We start from the raw sequence: 8,321 nt of genomic DNA on the forward strand, positions 1-8,321 counted from the left end.
CCTCCCCCTCACCCATATCCACCACCCCTTCCCCCTCCATTTCAACCCACCCCCTCCCCCCCTCCATCTCCAACCACCCCCTCCCACTCCCCCTCCCCCTTCCATCTCCACCACCCCCCCTCCCCAAACACCACCACCTCCCCCTTTCTCTCTCTCTCTCTCTTACTCTCTCTTCTCTTTCCCTCCCCCTCTCTCTTTCTTTCTCTGTCTCTCTCTCAATCTCTCTCTCTCTCTTCTTTTTCTCTCTCTTCTTTTCTTCTCTCTCTCTCTCTCTCTCTCTCTCTCTCTCTCTCTCTCTCTCTCTCTCTCCCTCTCTCTCTTTTCCCTCTCCTTCCCTCTCTCCTTCTATTTCTCTCACTCTCTTTCTCTCTTACACTCTCTCTCTCTTTTCTCTCACTCTCCTCTCTCTCTCTCTTCTCTCTTCTCTCTCTCTCTCTCTCTCTCTCTCTCTCTCTTCACTCTCTCTCTCTTTTTCTCTCTCTCACTCTCTCTCTCTCTCTCTCACTCACTCTCTCTCTCATTCTCTCTCTCTCTCTCTCTCTCTCTCTCTCTCTCTCTCTCTCTCTCTCTCTCTCTCTCTCCCCCTTACCCCCCTCTCTCTACCATCCCCCTCCATCTTCTCTCTCCCCCCCCTCTCTACCACCCCCTCTCTGCTCTCCCCCCTCCCCCCCAGCCCTGGCCCTCGTGTGATGGCGCCCCGTAGTGCCGCCCTGCCTCGCCCCCCACCTCGCCCGTGGTGGAGCCACAGGCGCACCTGCTGCCCCGCTCACCACCTGCCACCTCACCCCGTAGCCTGCCCACCCGTGCCCCGCCCCCCTCTCGGCCTACCGCCCTACCCTCCCCTCCCCTCCCCTGTACCCCCCACCCTGGCGCCGCTACACCCCCCTACGCCCCCTCCCTCCTCACCCTCCCTATTCCCTCCCCTCCCCTCCCCTCCCCCAGCATTCCCCCTCCACTCCACAGCATTCCCCCCTCCACCTCCCTCCCCTCCCCCCTCTGCGCGAAAACACCCCCCTCTCCCCCGCCCCCTCGGTGGTGCCGTCGGGCAGGCCCCCCCAACAGTCCCAAAACAAAAAAAGAAAAAAACCTAACCACTACACTAATTTTAGGTTAGACTAACCCTGGTTAGGTTAGTCATCGCTAGGTTAGGTTAGTTTTAACCTTATTTAGGTTAGTTTTAACTTAAAGTAGTTTCAATTAGTATTAACCTACGTTAGGTTAGTTTTAGCTCAGTTAGTATAACTGTTAGTTAGCTAACCCTAACTAGGTTAGTTGTTCTAACTATGGTCAGCTTAACATTAACTAGATTAGGTTAGACTAACTGTTAGGCATCTAACTAGACAAATAGGTTAGTTAACCTAACTAGATTAACTTGGTTCCAACCCCTCAGTTGGACCTAAAGTCATTCAACACCACCGTTAGGACCCCCCCCCAAAACCCAAATTTTACCCCTACTTTAACCTCTCGTAACTCATCCGTTTGGGATCCAAACTGAACCCCGTTTGAACCCAGATTTCAACCTGAAAACATCATGCTACCGAGCATTTTTTCAACCCATTACACTCCATTTGGGCATCCCTAGCAAATCGTTCATTTGCGCCCCTGTGTGGCCTTGTTTCACACAAATCGATCATATCTTCACGCCGTGACCTTCGATTAATGATCCGTCTACACCGGCAACATTTGTCTACACACTATCCAAGGAGCTCTACAAAGAATGGGGTCTCCCACCAATGCAAAATGCTAATTTTAACATACGCCTTGCCGATGATTCATGGGCTGAACCCTTGGGGATAGTGAAATGGCGTGTCCACAAGAATCGCAGGAGTCTGCTTTTCCCTTCAATTCACAATCTTGGATCTCCCCAAAACATCCTATCAAATCTTATTGGGACATCCTTGGTTATGGGAAGCATCAGTCCTCCATGATTGGGGAACTGATAGACTGACAATCCAAAATCAAGACACTGCAGTCAGGGTGAATGCGGGGATAGGAGCTATTAAACCAATTGTGCCTAGAGTGTTGGATGATACATCTTCAACAAAAATCTCAAGCAAATCAGCTCCCTCGCAATAGCATGCCATAGTAGGTGACTCACAAAGCAATGTTAATAACTGGATACAAACATTGGCAACCATCGACAACTGCCATTCATTAGACCCCATCTTCTCATAGATTTATGCTAAGGCACTATAGGTAGATCCTCCACTCCAACATGAAGAACCAATCGATCTAGACATGCCATTCTTTATGGCTGACCTCGAGTGGGATAATGAATCTGAAGAAGGTACCCATAGCAATGATGACTCAGATTTTCCTTGGGACCTTGAAACAGAGGCTGCAAATGCTGAAATTGGAGGTCAAATCTTTGATAATGACTTAGCCATTCTGCATGCCCTAATGGTAGTCGAGCTCCCAACATAAGAAGTTTCGAAAGTATAAGCCACATGTGCGTATGAAGATCGATCAAGAGAATTCACCCCAAAAAAAAAAAAGGGAAAAGAAAAAAAAAAAGAGGGTCTCCAAGCACCAAACTGCCACCCCGTACACATGGCACATGTTAGGCTAGTTCAACACCATCAAAGGCTGATCTTCAAGAAGTGCTAGAGTACTTCAAGAATTACACAAGTGGCAGTGTCCCCATAGCAATGCCAAGACCATGAAAAGAATGTGAAGTTCAAGTTGTGCCACTAGAAACCTTGGACGGCAGAGTCCAATTCAACACAACAATAAACGGGAGCCGACTAAAGCGCTACTACTTCAACATGCAAGCCATCCCCGACAAAAATGAAGCTTTGGGAAACCAAGTCTTCCTTAGTTAGGATTAGATTGTATCACGAGCACTCACTAGCATATGCACGTGCGTTTTTGCACATATAATTTCCACTAGATTGTTACATGCACACTCACTAGCATATGCATGTTTTTGGACATGTAGGAAGACTTAATCAATTTTGTATTAGGAATGATTAAGTCTTAAATTCCCTATTAAATCCCACAAACAAGCATATAGTTAGACACATCACATGCACTCACATGATTTTGCATAGGCACATAATAGATTGCATCAATAATAGTATCACACACTCTCATTCCATACTCTCAAAGCATGCAATTAATTCACAAGCATGACAAGAAGCTATGCCAAAACTCAAGATGAATTGGCAAAAGAGTCTGCAACCTCCGCAATGAGACCCCCGCCAAACATCATAGCCGTCTCCTATATGCAAAAATATCAGACTTGCATACTAATTATCTACAAGCTCAATGATATGGGTGCAATTGCATCCAACATGTATGCAAGATAGCAAGAAATGCCAGCCTCAACAATGAGACCCCTGCCAAACCTCTGTTGAGATATCGAGCTCCACTCGCGATATGCCAGGGTGACCGTTGTGTATTTATGTCACCGACTTGTTAGCTGGAGATGCAGTTGGTACACCGCCCACGAATAATAGCTGGATGACAGCTATCCTTATCTACACTAGTTCGTGGCTCAGTTAGTATGCCACCTTAGTTAGTTGAGTTTGGTTTGAGACCCACATATAGGGTTCTTCTATTTTCTTTGTACTAGAGTTCTTTTGGCTTTCACAACTAAGAAGAGGAAAACTGTTTTCAGCCTCCACCTTCGTGTGTATTCCCCCATTGTGCATGTGAGAAAGCTGCAAGTGAGACTCCTTCCCTCTCTCCCACAATCTTCACATGGTATCACAGCCTTGTTCGTGGTAAGGAGCTCAAGAAAGCAAGTCAAGTTCGTGGTGTCCTGGTAAGAGGACCAGTGTTGCTTTCCTATTTCGAGTTTGGGAGCAAATCTCTGCAGGTAGCACAGCCAGAAGTGCAAGAGTGCACTGTCTCAGATTGAGACGCCCTTCACGGTGTGGCGAGAGCGCAGTGATGTTCTTTTTCTGATTCTAGGTCATTTCGGGGCCCGTTTTGGAGACGGAAGTTCTTCGCAGGCACTCAGAAAAAGGCCCTGTTTTTTGCTGTGCGACCACTGCGCGCGGCTAGTCGGTGGAAAGGTGCCGCAGAAATTGCATCGTATGCCTGTGTGCAGAGATATTGGGAGTTGCAGATTCATGCCTGTTGCCTGTTGATGCAAAATCATCACTAAAAAGTGACTGTGTGGTGAAATACCACTTTCGTCAGTTTTGCAGATCTGCCCGTGTGAGGCAAAAGCTGTGTTTTTTGCAGTGACAGAATATTTTGCAGTGTTCTGTAATGGCATCTGATTCTCTTTCACAGATTGTCACTGAAAAGCTTGACAAGAACAACTTCCAGGCATGGAAGTTTAGAATGACGAATTTCTTGATGGGAAAAGGCTATTGGGAATTCATTACAGGAAATGAAGAAGAACCTGTTCTTCCTAATGTTCCCAGTCAACAGGAAATGCAGGCATTCAAAGGATGGCATGAGAGAGCCAGGAAAGTTATGTACTGGCTGTCTATCAGTATTTCGGACTCCATGATTGTGCATATTCAGGATGCAAATACGCCAAAGGAGGCATGGGATACTTTGGCAAAAATGTATAGCACAAATACGCAAGCCAGGAAAATGCAACTCAAACAGGAGTTGCACAATGTGCAGAGAGAAAATTTGAGCATAAATGACTACCACATGAAAGTGAAGAAAATTGCAGATGCACTTGCTTCCATTGGGTCGCCAGTGGATGATGACGATTTGGTTTCTGTGACCTTGAATGGTCTAGGAAAGGATTATGCACAATTCCGGACATCCATTGCCGTCCGTGAAAATTTTCCAGATTTTGAGGAGTTGATTGCTCTTCTAATTTCTGAAGAGCAGAGAAATGGGGGTGCATCTTCTTCAGCAGGAACTTCAAAAGAAACTGTCTTCTACTCAAATGCTGGCAGAGGTAGAGGCAGAGGTAGAGGAGGCCGATCTGCAAGCCGTGGTAGAAATCAGAATATGCAGCAAACGCAAGAAAACCAGTCCTATGCAGGAGGACGTGGTAACTCTAGAGGCAGGGGGAGCCAAAGAGGCCGTGGTGGATGGCAGAGAGGCCAAAATGCAAACAGCAATATTGAATGCTACTATTGTGGCAAAATGGGTCATATGGCTAAGGACTGCTACAAAAAGCAGAATGACATTATGAATGGAAAATTGCAGCAAGGCAATTATGCATCCTCTAGCAAACAGGGTGATGACAGAAATGAGCATCTTTTTATGGTGCAGCATATGACCAATTCTGTGACAAGTGCAGAAGAACAAAATGATGTGTGGTATGTTGACTCGGGTGCGTCAAACCACATGACAGGTCACACTGAATGGATGCAGGATGCAAGAAAAATGAAAAAACCAGGATTTGTGGAGACTGGTGATGATACTGCACATCCTATTGTGCAGATTGGCAAAATTCCTTTGTCTATGCAGGATGGGAAAAAGAAATACTTGTCTGATGTATTTCATGTCCCGAACATCACCAAGAACCTGGTTTCTGTTGGTCAAATGGTTGAGCAGGGCTTGCAGGTTAGATTTAATCCTCATGGATGCTTTGTTGAGGATATGAAAAATAACGGTCGCTTGATAGCAAAAGGAAAGAAGAAGGGCAGGATGTTTACGTTGGATGCAGACATGCCTGAATTGAGTGCAGCAATGTTTGCACATGGGACCGGTGTAGTTGCAGATATTGATATCTGGCACAAACGCATTGGTCATGTTAATATACAGCGACTTAAATCAATGCAAGCCCAAAATATTGTTGCAGGATTGCCTAAATTCAAGGTTGCAGAAATGCACAAGGTTTGTGAAGCCTGTCAATTTGGGAAACAGGCAAGGAAACCTTTTCCTAGGCATGTTCAAGAGAGCAAAAAGCCATTGGAATTAATCCACTCTGATGTGTGGACTACAAAAGCTGCATCTATTGGAGGCTGTCACTATTTTGTCACATTTATTGATGACTTCAGCAGAAAACTGTGGGTGTATTTTATGAAAACGCAAAGTGAAGTGTTTGGGCACTTCAAAGCTTTCAAAGCTATGGTTGAAAAAGAAACAGGCCTGCAAATAAAATGCCTAAGGTCAGATGGAGGGGGAGAGTACCTCTCAAATGAGTTTGCAAGGTTCTTGCAGGAGCATGGTATAAAGCAGCAATATTCATGCAGCCATACCCCACAGCAAAATGGAATTGCAGAAAGAAAAAACAGGCATATTGGAGAGGTATCTCGGGCTATGCTAAATGAAAAAGATCTACCTGATTATTATTGGGCTGAAGCAGTTGCTACAGCAGTCTATATAATGAACAGGACTCCCACTGCAGCAATACATGGCATGACGCCAAAGGAGATGTATACTGGTAGGAAACCATATATTTCTCATTTGAAGATTTTTGGTTGCATTGCCTATGTCCATGTGCCAGATGAGTTGAGGTCCAAGTTGGATCCAAAAGCTGAGAAGTGCGTCTTTATTGGTTATTCTCTGCAGCAGAAAGGGTATAGATGCTATAACCCTTCTACACGTAAGTTCACAGTGAGTAGAGATGTTGTTTTTGATGAGATGAGCAGCTGGTATAAACCAGTAAATGTGATGATTGATGTAGATGCACAAAATGGTAATGCTGCACAGAATGCACAGTAGCAATCACAAAATATCAGTGGACCTAGAGTGTCCTCTACCAGTGGTTCACATACTTCGCCATGGACAGGCAGATTGAGATCAGGAGAATCCCCTCAAAGCAATGCAGAGAGTGGTACGCAAGTATCACAAAAGGGAAAAGAGAAGGTAGATCAACCCATGTTTGATGTGAATGCAGGTCACTCTTGTGTGGATGGTGAATCCAGTGGCTCAGAGCAGAGCATTGATGATGAGTTGGGTATTCCTTCTGTTGTTACATCTGGAGTAAGGAAGACCAGGGATGTTTTGAGAGCACCTGGAAGTGAGCCTATTTTGCGCAGGTCTACCAGGGTCAGGTATCCTGTGGATAGGCTGAAATATGATGGATTTACAGCCATTCACTATGCCTATATGGTCAAAGTGATACAGGAACCAGAACCCACTTCTTTTGAGCAAGCCATGGGAAATGAAAAATGGGAGAAAGCCATGGATGAAGAAATGGATGCCTTGGATGCAAATGCTACATGGGAATTGGTGCCTCTGCCTAAAGACAAGAATGCAATTGGCTGTAAGTGGGTTTATAAGATCAAGCACAATGCAGATGGTTCTGTGAATAGATACAAGGCAAGATTAGTTGTCAAGGGGTATGCACAGACATATGGCATTGATTATGAAGAAACTTTCAGCCCGGTTGCAAGGATGGCAACCGTAAGAGCAGCCATTGCTATGGCTGCATCAAAGGGATGGTCTTTACATCAGATGGATGTAAAGAATGCCTTCTTGCATGGTGATTTGCAAGAAGAGGTCTTTATGGAGCAGCCAGCAGGTTATGTTCATGCTATTCATCCTGAGTTTGTTTGTAGGTTGAAGAAAGCCTTGTATGGCTTGAAGCAAGCACCTACAGCATGGTCTGACAAGATAGGACAGTATCTTGTCACTATTGGCTTTCAGATTTCCAAGGCAGATTTCTCACTCTATGTGAGAAAAACAGAGAAAGGGATTATGCTGCTGGTCATTTATGTTGATGATTTGATCATCACAGGTGATAGTGATGAAGATATCCTTCATGTGAAAATGCTATTGAGGCAGAAGTTTGAGATGAAGGATTTGGGAGAGCTGCGTTATTTCTTGGGCATTGAGGTGATTAGATCACCAAGTGGGATACAGCTCTTGCAGAGGCAGTATGGACTGGACATGCTGTCCAAATATGGAATGACAGGCTGTAATCCTATTTCAGTTCCTTTGGAGCAGAATGTGAAGCTGAGCGCAGATGCAGGTGAGCTTCTGGAGGACCCTACTATGTACAGACGCATAGTAGGAAGTTTGATTTACATGACTATTACCAGGCCAGATTTGAGCTATGCTGTTGGGTTGGTAAGTCAGTTTATGCAGGCTCCAAGGAAACCGCATTTGGATGCGGCTAGACGCATACTCAGGTATGTGAAGTCCACATTGTAGTATGGACTATTTTATGAGGCTGGGGTTTAGATACAGTTGCATGGATACACTGATGCTGATTGGGCTGGTAGCATTTCAGATAGACGATCTACCAGTGGATATGTGTTCTCTTTTGGGAGTGCTGCAGTCACTTGGAGCAACAAGAAACAGCCTACAATTGCCTTGTCGAGCACAGAGGCTGAGTACAGGGGTGCAGCAATGGCTGCATGTGAGGTAGCTTGGTTGCATAAGCTACTCTATGATATGCATCAGTCTACAGATGGGCCAGTTGTCATTTATTGTGACAACATGAGTAGTAT

This window comes from Dipteris shenzhenensis, chromosome 6 (genome assembly GCF_047967505.1).
Source record: "Dipteris shenzhenensis isolate YYH24624 ecotype China chromosome 6, Dip_SZ_1.0, whole genome shotgun sequence".
NCBI lineage: Eukaryota > Viridiplantae > Streptophyta > Polypodiopsida > Gleicheniales > Dipteridaceae > Dipteris > Dipteris shenzhenensis.